This window comes from Tamandua tetradactyla, chromosome 13, assembly GCF_023851605.1.
Source record: "Tamandua tetradactyla isolate mTamTet1 chromosome 13, mTamTet1.pri, whole genome shotgun sequence".
In the NCBI taxonomy this organism is placed as follows: Eukaryota; Metazoa; Chordata; class Mammalia; order Pilosa; family Myrmecophagidae; genus Tamandua; species Tamandua tetradactyla.
In genome coordinates, this window is record NC_135339.1 from 18,701,406 (window position 1) to 18,716,059 (window position 14,654).

General features: G+C 39.8%; 1 protein-coding gene across 5 annotated transcripts in view; it reads left to right on the forward strand.

The window, feature by feature from the left end:
- Positions 1 to 14,654, forward strand: part of LOC143653648 (glutamate dehydrogenase 1, mitochondrial-like) — a 72,156-nt gene that overhangs the window by 21,915 nt on the left and 35,587 nt on the right. The window contains exon 7 of one of the 5 annotated variants that reach the window (XR_013161439.1): positions 8,383 to 13,873. The exons of the other annotated variants lie outside the window; for them this stretch is intronic. The gene's annotated coding sequence lies outside the window, so the exon portion shown is untranslated. Of the gene's footprint in view, positions 1 to 8,382; positions 13,874 to 14,654 lie in introns of those variants that run through there. 5 annotated transcript variants of the gene reach the window in all.

Sequence of the window (14,654 nt, forward strand, 5' to 3'; positions counted from 1 at the left end):
TGCTATATTGAAAGTGCATAAAGAAAAATACTTCTTCAGTGTCACTATGCTTTTTAATAAAAGGGGGAAAGTACTGCATGTATTATTTTTAAACATGCAGAAAATACTGCATATATTATTTTTAAACATGTCCAGCCCCTAGCATCCATTAATCTGCTTGCTCTCTCTATGGATTTATCTATTCTGGATGTTCATATAGTTGAAATCATGCATTAGATGACCTTTTCTATGAACTAGCTTAAGGTTTTTGAAATCCGTCATAGGTATCATTGTAAGTATCACATGTTTCAGCACTTCACACCTTTCACTGTCAACCTGTTTGTGTCTTTGTATCTTATATGAGTCTCTGGTAGGCAGCATATAGCTGGGTCATGTGTTTTGTCCATTTTGCCAATCTCTGCTTTTTGTTTGGAGAGTTTAATCCATTTACGCTTAAAGTAATTACAGATGAGGAAGGATTGCCCTTTGCCATTTTTCTCTTTGTGGGAAGTGTTGTGTATGCTCAGAACTTGTATTCTGACAAATTTTACCGTAGAGAAATCAAGGAGTGAGTCTTTTGTTGGAAGACACACCCTCTCTCCCCTCCACCGCGCGCGCGCACACACACACACACACACACACACACACACACACACTCAAAACCATTCTGAGGTCTTTCAGTTTCTCTAGAGAATTACCTGTTCTCCTACTATATATTAGTCAAGGTAGTTTGGACTCTTGCTTCTCAAAATATATTTGATAACTTTACAGCCCCACAAGTTATCACCTGGAGCTTGTGAGGAGCATAGAGCTCAGGCTCTATCCCAGACCTACTGAATCAGAGTCTTCACCCTCATAGGATCCCCAGTTCACCCCGAGAAGTTTAGGAAGCACTTGGCTGTGCTGTATTGGAAGTGGTAGGTTTCTAGAAATTAATCATAGTGCATGAAATTTTTGTCGACTCTCAGATAGAGCCCTGGGTGTTCTTAAGGGTTGGTAGGCATGGTTTTGGTTTTGGTTTGGCAAGCTATGGTAAATAGCAATATCTAGCTGAAACTTGTGTAAGAGTAGTCTCCAGAATAGCCTGTTGACTCTATTTGAACTCTCTCAGCCACTGATACCTCACTTGGTTACCTGAGCCCATGGTGCCAGGACCAGGTTCATCCCTGGAATTCATGTTCCACATTGCCAGGGAGACTTTCACACCTGAATTTATATCCCAAGTAGGGGGGAGGGTAATGATTTTACTTGTAGAGTTGAGCTTAGAAAGAGAGAAGCCACATCTGAACAACAAAAGAGGTTTTCTGGAAGTAACTCCTAGACATAACTATAGGTAGGCTTAGCTTTTCTGCTACATAAACAAGCTTCACAAGGGCAAGCTTCAAGAAAAAGGGCTTGGCATATTGATTTAGGAGTCCCTAATGTCTGAAGCAGTATCAGGGATTTCCCTGGTTGTAAAGCCTAATAGTTCCATAATTTTTCTCCTGTCCCTCAAGGGACTTTGCCAATACTTTCTAATTATCTGCCCATTATACTCTGGGATGTATCTTGGTATTTCCTTAAGCTATACAGGATTACAAACCCTCATTCCCATTCTAGGCTCCATGTGTTTGGGTTTAAACAAGCTATCCACACAGGTTGAGTTAGATTATATGCTACAGAAGATTCAGGTTTTGAGCAAAATAAGCCTCTCTTTCTTTGATTTCATACAGCAGGTTAAGTTCTAAAATATAGACAATGTCCTTCTTACCCCTGTATTCTGATTTACCTTAGTCCGGACATGATCACCTTCATTCTTATCTTTAATTGAAGCATGACTTCTTTTTTGGTTTCTTGAATAGTTGTTCACTGTTATAGCAATGCTGACTTTCAGAGTTGCAGAACTGCTACTCTGAATCTTAAGTGTCACACAGTTACCCAAAATTTCAGGGAAATACTAGGTTATACATATATAGCACAGCATCTCAAGATCTAGAAATAAAAGTTACAGCTCCAGATTAAATGTGACTACTATACACGTTTACAATCTAAGCCCCAGTTTTCTTACAGATATTTTTTAAAAAGAAACCATACAATATTTGCTTTTTTGGTTCTGGCTTATAAGGTTCATTCACCTTGTTGCATGCCTCTCAGGACTTCGTTCCTTTCTGTAGCCATACAATATTCTGTCATATGTGTACACAATTCACCATTCTACTTCTCAGTCAGTGTGTCCTTCAGCCACCTCCATCCATTGGGCATCATGTATAGTGTCCAAAGTCAACAATTCATGACTCACATTATCCTCACTTAGTTGTACAATCATCAAGACTCTCCATTTTAAAGAAGTTCCATTGCTCCCAAGACAGAAATAACCAATAAACAAACCATCAGCAAATAGAAAGTCAAAACCACCTCCCCTTAACTCTTGTCCTTACCCCAATTATTTACCCTGGCATTGCTGTGGCATTGTTGATGTCTTCCTGCTAAACTTGGACCATAGCATGCAGTAGTTGTATCCCCCTGTACCCTACTATTATTTACTCTTTGTATAAGATCCATACATTTGAAGTAGTTTATTCAAGAGCTTATTTATATTTGTATTGTTACTTGGTGGGCTTCTTGACTCTGTACAGCCCTTTGCAATCATTTTCCCCTTCAATATGGCAGTATTACTTACAGACCCACTAAGGTGCTGCCTTCACTTCTATCTAGTCCTTTATTAAGTTTAGCCTCATTAGCTATCTGTTCACCCTCTCTAGCTTCTGTGTGTCTTTAGGTCCTGATGTTCTATATTATAAACCTCTGAGTTTACCTTTATTGAGATCGTAATCACAAAATAAAACAGTATCTGTTGTTTCTTCCTGGCTTATTTCACTCAGCATTATGTCCTCAAGGTTCATTGTTGTCATATGCTTCAGGACCTCATTTCATTCTTACTGCTCCATAGTACTGCATCGCATATATGCTCCACATTTTGTTAATCCACTCGTCTGTTGATGGGCACTTGGATTGTTTCCATCTTTTGGCAATTGTGAGTAGTACTGCTCTGAACATTGGTATGCAAATGTCTGTCTGTGTCACTACTTTCAGCTCTTCTGGGTATATACCAAGTAGTCGTATGGCTGGGTCATAGAGCAACTCGATATTTTGTTTTTTAAGGAACCACCAAACTGTGTTCCATAGCAGCTGTACCATTATACATTTCCACCAGCAGTACATGAATATTCCAATTTCTCCACATCCTCTCCAACATTTGTAGTTTCTTCTTCAATAGTAGCCATTCTTATAAGTGTGAGGTGATATCTCATTGTAGTCTTGATCTGCATTTCCCTTATGCTAATGAAAATGAGCATTTCTTCATGTGCTTTTTAGCTATCAGTATTTGCTCTTCGGAAAAATATCTTTTCATATCTTTAGCCCACTTGATAATTGGGTTGTTTGTTTTTTCTGTTGTTGAGTTGTATGATTTCTTTATGTGTACAGGGTATCAATCCTTTATCCAGTATGTGATTTCCAAGTATTTTCTTCCATTTTATTGGCTGCCTCTTCACCTTTTTGGTTTTTTTTTTTTTTTTTTTTTTTGGTGGGGGTGGTGCATGGTCTGGGAATCAAACCCGGGTCTCCCGCGTGAAAAGCGAGAATTCTACCATTGAACCACCTGTGTACCCCCCTTCACCTTTTTGATAAAAGTCTTTTGCGGCACAGCGGCATTTGATTTTGAGGAGTTCCCGTTTATTTTTTCTTTTATTGTGTGCTTTAGATATAAAGTTTAGGAAGCTACCTCCTATTACTAGGTCTTGGAGATTTTTGCCTGTATTTTATTCTAGGAGTTTTATGGTGCAGGCTCATATGCTTAGGAGTTTGATCCATTTTGAGCTAATTTGTATATAGGGTCTAAGGTAAGGGTAGGTCCTCTCATTCTTTCGGCTGTTGATGGCGGTTCTCCCATCCCCATTTATTGAAAAGTCTATTCAGTGGATCTGGGAGCTGGTCAAAGATCAGTTGAACATAGATTTGGTGGTCTGTCTTGGCACTCGTGATTCAATTCCATTTGCCAATAGTTCTATCTTTGTGCCTGTACCATGCTATTTTGACGACTGTGGCTTTATAATAAGCTTTTAAATCAGGAAATGTTAATCCTCCTACTTCATTCTTCTTTTTTAGTATATTTTTTTAGCTATTTGAGACCTCTTTCCCTTCTAAATGAGTTTGAATCTAGCTTTTCCAAGTCTTCAGAGTAGATTTTTGGAATTCTGATTGGTACTGCATTGAATTGATAGATCTATTTGGGTGGAATTGACATCTTAAGTACATTTAACCTTCCTATCCGTGAGCATGGAATGTTTTTCCATCTATTTAAATCTTTGATTTTTTTTTTAACAACGTTATTTAGTTTTCTGTGTACAGAATTCAATTCGCTAGTATGTTGTTGAGAATTTTTGCATCATTGTTCGTTAGGGACCTTGATCTGTAGTTTTCCTTTCTTCCAAAAAACATCTTACCCAGTTTTAGTTAAAATGATATTAGCTTAATAAAATGAGTTAGGTAATGTTCCTTTTTCCTCTTTTTTTTTGGGAAAACTTTGAGCACTATTTGTATTAGTTCTTTTTGGAATGTTTGATAAAATTCCCCTGTGGAGGCTTCTGGCGCTGGGCTTTTCTTTGTAGAAAGATTTTTGATGACTGACTGATCTCTTTACTAGTGATTGGTTTGTTGAGATCTTGTTTCTTCCTGAGTCACTGTAGCTTTTTTGTGTGTTTCCAGGAATTTTTCCATTTCATCTATGTTGTCTAGTTTGTTGACATACCATTGTTCATATTATCCTCTTATGATTTCTTTTATTTCTTTAGGGTCTGTGGTAATGCACCACTTCTCATTTCTGAATTTTTTTGATTTGCATCCTTTCTCTTTTTTTCTTCATCAGTTTTGCTGTGGCCCATCAATTTTATTGATTTTCTCAAAGAGCCAAATTTAGAGGACAGGTGAACTGTTTTTGATATTCAAAGAAGTAAATGAAAGAAAAGATGGAAAAATTGAATTGGATCTCAGAGAAGTGATGGACAAAACAAAGTATGCAAATATAAGAATCATGGATGTCCCAGAAGGAGAAGAGAAAAGTAATGGGCTAGGAAGATTAGCTGAGGATATAATGGGGGAATACTTCCCAACCCTTATTAAGGACATAAGTACACAAGTCAAAGAAGCTCAACGAACTCCAAACAGAATAAATCCAAATAGGCCTTCCCCAAGGCACATATTAATCCGTCTGTCAAATGTTGAAGAGAAGCAGAAAATGCTGAAAGCAGCAAGAGATAAACAATCTACTGTGTACAAGGGAAGCCACATAAGATTGTGTTCTGATAATTCAGCTGGCACTGTGGAGGCAAGAAGGCAGTGGTATTATTCATTTAAGATCCTGAGAGAGAGATCACTTATTCTTTCTTCTGCTTCTTCAGATCTGCTCTTGTGTGTCTGTAGTTTTTTTTTTTTTTTTTTTTTTTTTAAAGAGAGAGGGAGGAAGGGAAGGAAAGACAGACAGACAGAGAAGGAAGGAAGGATGGAAGGAAGGGAGGAAGAAAGGGAAACATCTTTAAACATTTTCTTATTTATTATATTTTGTTTGTTTGTTTGTTTTTTTACATGGGCTGGGGCCGGGAATCGAACCGGGGTCCTCCGGCATGGCAGGCAAGCACTCTTGCCCGCTGAGCCACCGCGGCCCGCCCTGTAGTATTTTTTTAATTTGGTGTACAGAATCTTTAGTCTCTGTAATATCTGCTATTTTTTATTCTTTCAAATTCCTCTTTCTGTTCTTCTGTAGCAAGCAAGCTCCTGGCAACAAGCAGGCCCCTCCCCCCATAACCACTCATCTGCTCCTGTAAACTTAGCTTTGGCAACCAGTCCTGGTTCTGGTTACCAGCAGCCAGTCACCTCCCACCATTGAGCAGCCAATCATCTCCCCCAAGTGTCGCCAGTTCCATATTAGGGAAACACTGCCAACAGCCAATCACCTCCCTCAAATGTAACCAGTTACCATATTAGGAAGATGCTAGCAGCCATTCTGTATATAAATACCTTGTACCACGGCTCAGAGTTTCAGAGGCTCCTTGGCTGAGCCCTATGGCCATACCTTAATAAACTAAAACTTTGGAGCCTCGATCCCAGTTCGTTCTGTTTCTGTGAAACATTCCTGGAGGCTGCAAGCCTCGTTCCTGGTTACTTGCTCCAGTCCTGTTTTCACATAATGTTCCCGGAGGTTCTGCAGAGCCTTGTTCCATTTCATGCTACGTTTGTAGTGTCTTCTTGATGTCCTTTATGTCATTAGCCATCCCATTTATTTTGTTTAGTAGAGTTATATGAACATCTTTGATTAGTTGTCCCAATGTCTGTGTCTCCTCTGGTGTTTTAATTTGGTTGTTAAGCTGGGCTATATCTGTCTGCATGGTGGTATATTTAGTGATCTTCTGTTTTGTGGCATGTAAATATCTAGATTGGCTTATCTTAGAAATTGATTCCTAAGGCCTAAAGCCTTTTGCTGGGTGGACGTGGAACAGGATAGGATGCATGGCACAGCACTGTGTTGATGCATTGATGTGCAGGTATAGACACAGGTTGGGTATGCTCCAGTGGTGCCTGTTAGCATGGGCACCCAGCAGTGGGGAAGAATGTGGCTGTGTGGATGCCCAGGTCTCGGCGGTCCGGCCCCGGGAGTGGGGCCCTGTTGTGCCCTATTCTAGGTCACAGGGTTCTTTGTTCGCATGTCCAGAGCTAGGGCAGTGGGTCCATGTTGCACCTGCATGTGCTGGGGGTGGATGTGGCCTGACTGCGCAGGTCAGTGCTTTTCCAGAGCTGGGGGGCCGTGCGCATGCATGGGTCTGGTAGTGTCCTATACTGATGTACACATGTGCACAGAGATCAGGGTGTGCGAGGTGGGGCTACACAACGGCTGGGTTGTGGACAGGTATAGCTTGGCTATGGAGGTAAGCAACCACAGGCTTCATGACTGGTGAGTGCTTGCATGAGGCAGGGACTGGGAAGTAGGGCTTGGGAGTGGTGGAGTGAGACTGCGTGTGCACAGGAGAGGTCGGTTCGGCTGTGGTAGGTATGCGCGCATTTGTGGTGGGTTTGTGAGGCACGTACACCCACAAGGGATTGTTGGGGTGGGCGCGCTTGGAGCACGGTGAGTGGGGGTGAGGGATGGGGCTCAGGTGCAGTGGAGTGTGGGGTAAGTCACAGGTCGCAGGGCTGTGCTGGTGAGGGTAGCGCCCTCAAGGAATGTGGCTTTGCTTACTTCCTAGTCCCTGTCTCCCTGTCCATACACTCCTGAGGGCTGCAGACTTCCGCATTAGGCTGTTTGTACCAGCCAGACGATCTCCAGTTCCCTGCTTCTCAGTTCCTCAGGTTTTGCAACCAGGGCTGCCCTATGTGGTGCAGAAGACTCTCCCAGGTCACTTACACCCTGGAATCGTCATCTCGGTCACCTTCCTGTCCCTTCTCTAGCTGTTCCTTGGAGTAGGGTTGAACTCAGTCTATCCTATTTCCCTGTATTCCCAGAACTCTGTCCAAGCAGTTTATTTTTTACTGCAGAACTTCTTGGAACCAGAGCTGGTTCCTGGGAAAGTTTGATGGTGTGTCGACCACAGTGGCCAGGCTGATTTGTGTGTGGTGGTGGAACCCTGGAGCTGACTAGAGTGCAGAAGGAGCAGATTGGAGAAATGGGGAGCCTGGAAGAGAGTGCCAGTCTCTCCTCAGCCTTCATCTGTCTGTGAAAATTTTAATCTCTCCCTCATTTTTGAAGGATAATGTAGCTAGATACTGAATTCTTGGTTGCAAGTTTTGTTCTTTCAGGATCTTAGATATATCCATACCACTGCCTTCTCACATCCATGGCACTTGTTGAGTAGTCTGAACTCAGTATTAGGTGGTTTCCTTTGTATGTGTTGCGTTGCTTTCAGAATTTTCTGCTTCTCTTCAACATTTGACAGACTGATTACTATGTGTCTTGGAGTAGGCCTGTTTCGATTTATTCTATTTGGGGTTTGTTGGTCTTCTTTCATTTGCATATTTATATCTTTTTTAAGTTTTACCCCATTATCTCTTCAACTTCCTAGCCTACTCTTCTCTCTTTTTCTAGGTCCCTAGTGATTCTTACATTTCTGTGCTTCATGTTGTCCATCATTTTCTGTAGGAGCCAAGGGTTAAAACAAGACCTGCAGAATTTGTATTACCCTCTTTAAGATATAATCAGTCTGTATTAGAATTAACTGAGAATAATTTACATATAGCCTAAGGACATGATATTATAAAATCATTTACCCACGAGCTAAAAAATCTTAATCCTATTTACTGGTAGAAATCACATCATTTGTTGACTCCTATAGGTCTAGGTTTGGTGCTGTTTATACTCTTTCTCTTCCTCCTCAGCTGTGTCAAACAACAAATGTTCAAAGCAGCAAGCCGTGCCACAAAGCATAGCCACCCTAACAGTGTGATTCTTGCAAAACCTCGTGGCTCCCTCCGGAATCAGTCAGAGAGCTTGACTGGTAGCCAATAACGGGTAAGACCCTTCCTTGAGAGCTTAAGGGCAACCTAAGCCCGGCACAGTCACTAAGCAAAACCACGCTAACAGTGTGATTCTTGCAAAAACTCTTCACTCCCTCCTGAATCAAGGTCAGAGAGCTTGACTGGTGGCCAATGACGGGTAAGACCCTTCCTTCAGAGCTTAAGGGCAACCTAAGACAGGCACAGTCACGAAGCAGTGATTCTTGGCAAAAACTCTTGGTTCCCTCCCAAATCAAAGTCAGAGAGCTTGACTGGTAGCCAATGACGGGTAAGACCCTTCCTTCAGAGCTTAAGGGCAACCTAAGACAGGCACAGTCACCTCGGCTAATAAAATGAAAAGGGGGAAATGTAGGAGCCAAGGGTTAAAACAAGACCTGCAGACTTTGTTGGGAGCAGCTGGCATCAGAGTAGCGGCAAGAAATTGAGGAGAGGGTAGGCCACGGTGGCTCAGCACGCAGAATGCTTGCCTGCCATGCCAGAGGACCTGGATTCGATTCCCGGTAAAAAAAAAAAAAAAAAATAGAAATTGAGGAGATTGTTCTCTGCTTAATTGGAGGACAGTCTGAGAGGAAGAGAATGTTTGTTTCTTCCTTAACCCCAAGGTCTTGTTAGCTATCTCTTGTATGCAAGGAGAAATATACTGAAAAGTAGGTACTCTGTTTTATTCCGAAATGTACGCTATATGTAAATTATTCTGAGTTAATTCTAATACAGATTGATTATATTTTAAAGAGGGTAATACAAAAATTGTTCTCATTCCAGTCACATTTTAAACTTCATAAAAAATGTGCGCATGCTTTTAGTCACGTAAACCCTGCAGTATATAAGCAGGAACTAGTTAAGAATGAAGTTGTCTATTGTTTGCTGAAGTTACGCTTCAGACCCCCGATCCCATCTGTCTCTTTCTTTATCATGATTCCTTAATATCCTTCGAGCTCCGTCTCATTGGAAGGGATAATTTCCCTGCGGTCTAATTCAAATTTTTCCATCTTTTTTGCCATTTGTTCTTTTGTGCTTTTGAATTCAATTGTTCTTTCTCTAGTGTGCTTATTTTTCATCTGCCTCTTAACATCTGCTTTTGTATATCTGTAGTATATTTTGAATTTTATGTATAGTATCTTTCATCCCGATGATATCTGCTATGTTTCTACTTATTTTTTCAAATTCTTCTTTATACTGTTCAAGTGTCTCCTTGATATTCTTTATGTCATTGCACAACTCACTGGACTTATTTTAGTAGAGTTGTGTGAACATCTTTGGTTAGTTCCTCCAAAAACTGTTGTCTCCTCTGGTATTTTAATTTCTCCTTATGCTGGGCTATATCTGCCTGCATCTTCATATGCTTTGTGATTTTCTGTTCGCTTCAAGGCATTTGCTTATCAACAAAATTCTAGCAAATCAATTCCAGCAACACATTAAACGAATTATACATCATGACCAAGTTGAATTTATCCCAGGTATGTAAGGATGGTTCAACATGAGAAAATCAATTAAAGTAATACACCATATCAACAAATCAAAGCAGAAACCACATGATCATCTCAATTGATGCAGAAAAGGCATTTGGCAAAATTGAACATCCTTTCTTGTTGAAAACACTTCAAAGGATAGGAATAGATGGAAACTTCCTCAACATGATGAAGGGAATATATGAAAAACTCACAACTAACATCATCCTCAATGGGGAAAAACTGAAAACTTGACCTCTAAGATCAGGAACAAGACAAGGATATCCACTATCACCACTGCTATTCAACATCGTGTTGGAAGTTCTAGCCAGTGCAATTAGACGAGAAAAGGAAATACAGGGCATCAAAATGGGAAAGGAAGAATAAAAACTCTGTTTGCAGACGATATGCTACTATATGTCAAAAACCCAAAAAAATTCACAGCAAAACTACCAGAGCTAATAAATGAGTACAGCAAAGTGGCAGGTTACAAAATCAACACTCAGAAATCTGTAGTGTTTCTATACACTAGTAATGAACAATTTGAGGGGGAAATCAAGAAAAGAATTCCATTCACAATTGCTACCAAAAGAATAAAATATTTAGGAATAAATTTTAATAAAGAGACAAAAGATCTGTATGAAGAAAACTACAAGAAATTGTTAAAAGAAATCGAAGAAGACCTAAATAGATGGAAGGGCATACTATGTTCATGGATTAGAAGACTAAATATAGTTAAGATGTCAATTTTACCTAACTTGATCTACAGATTCAATGCAATACCAATTAAAATCCCCAAAACTTTTCAGAAACAGAAAAACCAATAGCCAAATTTATCTGGAAGGGCAGGGTGCCCCAAATAGCTAAAAGTATCCCAAGGAAAAAAAGTGAAGTTGGAGGTCTCACGCTCCCTGACTTTAAGGTGTCTTATGAAACTACAGTGGTCAAAACAGCATGATACTGGCATGAAGACAGATATACTGACGAATGGAATATGATAGAGTGTTCAGATATAGACCCTCTCATCTATGGACAATTGATCTTTGATAAGGCAGTCAAGCCAACTCACCTGGGACAGAACAGTCTCTTCAATAAATGGTGCCTAGAGAACTGGATATCTATATGCAAAAGAATGAAAGAGGACCTGTATCTCACACCCTATAGAAAAGTTAACTCAAAATGAATCAAAGACCGAAACATTAGATCTAAGACCATAAAACTGTTAGAAGAAAATGTAGGGAAATATCTTATAAATCTTATATTAGGAGGCGGTTTCCTAGACCCAAAGAGCATTGAAGAAAGAAAGAAAGAAATGGTAACTCCTCAAAATTAAACACTTTTGTGCATCAAAGAACTTCGTGAAGAAAGTCAAAAGACAGCCTACACAATGGGAGACAATACTTGGAAATGATATATCAGACAAAGGTCTAGTATCCAGAATATATAAAGAGATTGTTCAACTCAACAACAAAAAGACGGCCAACCCAATTACAAAATGGGCAAAAGACTTAACAGAGATTTCTCAGAAGAGGAAATAAAATGGCCAAAAGGCACATGAAGAGATGCTCAACTTCAGTGGCTATGAGAGACATGCAAATCAAAACCACAATGAGATATCATCTCACACTCACCAGAATGGTCATTATCAGTAAAACAGAAACTGACTAGTGCTGGAGAGGATGTGGAAAAAGAGGCACACTTAACCACTGTTGGTGGAAATCTCAAATGGTACATCCACTCCGGAAGGCAGTTTGTGGTTCCTCAAAAAGCTAAATATAGAATTGCCATATGACCCAGCAATACCGTTGCTACATATCTACTCAGAGGACATGAGGGCAAGGACACAAACAGACATTTGCAGACCAATGTTTATAGCAGCATTATTTACAATTGTGAAGAGATGGAAACAGCCAAAATGTCCATCAACAGACGAGTGGCTAAACAAACTGTGGTATATATATACGATGGAACATTATGCAGCTGTAAAACAGAATAGAGTTATGAAGAATGTAAAAACATGGATGGACCTTAAGGACATTATGCTGAGTGAGATTAGCCAGAAACAAAACGACAAATACTGTATGGTCTCACTGATATGAACTGACATTACTGAATAAACTTGGAGAATTTCATTGGTAACAGAGACCATCAGGAGATAGAAAAAAGGTAAGATACTGGGTAATTGGAGCTGAAGATACACAGATTGTGCAACAGGACTGAATGTAGAAACTCAGAAATGGACAGCACAATATTACCTAACTGTAATACAATAATGTTAGAACATTGAATGAAGCTGAATGTGAGAATGGTAGAGGGAAGAGGTCTGGGGGCACAAATAAAATCAGAAAGAAAGACAGACGATAAAGACTGAGATGGTATAATCTAGGAATGCCTAGAGAGTATAATGATAGTGACTAAATATAGAAATTTAAAAAATGTTTTTGCATGAGGAAGAACAAAAGAATGTCATTACTACAGGGTGCTGAAAATAGATGGTAATTAATACTTTAAAATTTTACCTTATGTGTGAGACTAAAGCGAAAGATGTTTATTTCGTACAAAACTTACATTTTGAGTAGTGCATTTCCTAATATAACTTATGTAGACAGCTTAATTGAACACCATAAGTACATGGAACCTTGAGTAGGACATGAGATTTTGTTGGTTTGTCCAGAGTGATGCCCTGATAAATCCCAGAGAGATTTGAACAGTGAATAAAAATGTACTTGCAAAGTCCCCTTCAGGGAATGGTGTGAAAGGGGCAAAATTCAACTTCCCCAAGTTGAATTCTTGATATTCTCACAAGCAGTGTGGACCACCAAAGCTATAGGCTGAGCCCAGTCTTGGAGTTTGTTTGTATGAACCTTAACCCCACAAAGGATAGGTCATGCCTACTTAAAATTAGGCCTAAGAGTCACCGCCAGAGAACCTCTTCTGTTGCTCAGATGTGGCCTCTCTCTCCAGCCAACACAACAAGCAAACTCACTACCCTCCCTCTACGTGGGACATGACTCCCAGGGGTGTGGACCTTCCTGGCAACGTTGGACAGAAATCCTGGAATGAGCTGAGACTCAGCATCAAGGGATTGAGAAAACCCCTAGAATGAGCTGAGACTCAGCATCAGGAAATCGAGAAAAACCCTAGAATGAGCTGAGACTCAGCATCAAGGGATTGAGAAAATCCTCTCAACCAAAAGGGGGAAGAGTGAAATGAGACAAAGTGTCAATGGCTGAGAGATTCCAAACAGAGTCGAGAGGTCATCCTGGAGGTTATTCTTACACATTAAGTAGATATCACCTTGTTGTTCAAGATTTAGTGGAGAGGTTGGAGGGAACTGCCTGAAAATAGCTGTGTTCCAGTAGCCATGTTTCTTGATGATGATTGAACAGTGATATAGCTTTCACAATGTGACTCTGTGATTGTGAAAACCTTGTGTCTGATGCTCCTTTTATCTACCATATCAACAGACGAGTAGAACATATGGAATAAAAATAAATATAGCTGATAATAGTGATGATGATTGAACAGTGATATAGCTTTCACAATGTGACTCTGTGATTGTGAAAACCTTGTGTCTGATGCTTCTTTTATCTACCATATCAACAGATGAGTAGAACATATGGAATAAAAATAAATAACGGGGAACAAATGTTAAAATAAATTTAGTTTGAAATGCTAGTGATAAATGAAAGCGAGAGGTAAGGGATATGGTATAATCTTTTTTTTCTGTTATCGTTTTATTTCTTTCTCTGTTGTCTTTTTATTTTTTTCTAAATAGATGCAAATGTTCTTAGAAATGATAAATATGCAACTATGTGATGATATTGAGAATTGCTGATTGTATATGCAGAATGAGATATGTTAATACTTTTGTTTGTTGTTAATTTTTTTAATTAAAAAATTTTAAAAAAGATAAAAAAATCAAGTTAATGATAACACAAAAAAAGAGGCAGTTAAGCAAAGGAATGGATAGTCAGCACAAGGAAGAAGTTTCTAAGAATCTACACGGTCCTGAGCAGCTCAAGCAGCTCATCTGGTCTTAGAACTTGAAAGGGACAGACAGAGGTATATATGTTAACGAACAGGATAGAAATAAAAAATGGGAATTCTTCAGGCATGATACAGAAGAAAATGAGGATTGCGATATAGTATGTATATTGGAGCTTTCCAGAGAAATAGAACCAACAAAATATATGCACAAGTAAAGTGATTCATTTTAAGGAATTGGTTCATATGATTGGGGGGGCTGGCAATTTTAAAGCTGTGGCACAGGCTATCAGGCTGGGACCTCCAGTAAGAGATGATGCTGAAATTTTCAGTCTGTGATCCACAGAGGAGGTTAGCAGGCTGGAAACTCAGAAGGTAGATGGTATAGTCCTGAGGCACATTTTCCTCCTTTCCTTCCTCCCTTCCCTCCCTCCATCCCCCCATTCCTTTCACTCTCTCTTCTCTCTTTCTTTCCTTTTTTCTTTTTTCTCTTTCCTTTCCCTCTCCCTCTCTCTTTCTCTCCTTTAACCTCAGTTTTTAGTTTTTATGTCTTTCAATTGATTGTAATAGGGGTACCGGCATTATCAGAGATAATCTCCTTAAAGTCAACAGACCGTAGATACCAGTGGTCACAGTCAGGATCATGCATCAGCTTGGCCAGGCAGTGGTGTCCGGTTGTCTGGTCAAGGCAAGTGCTGG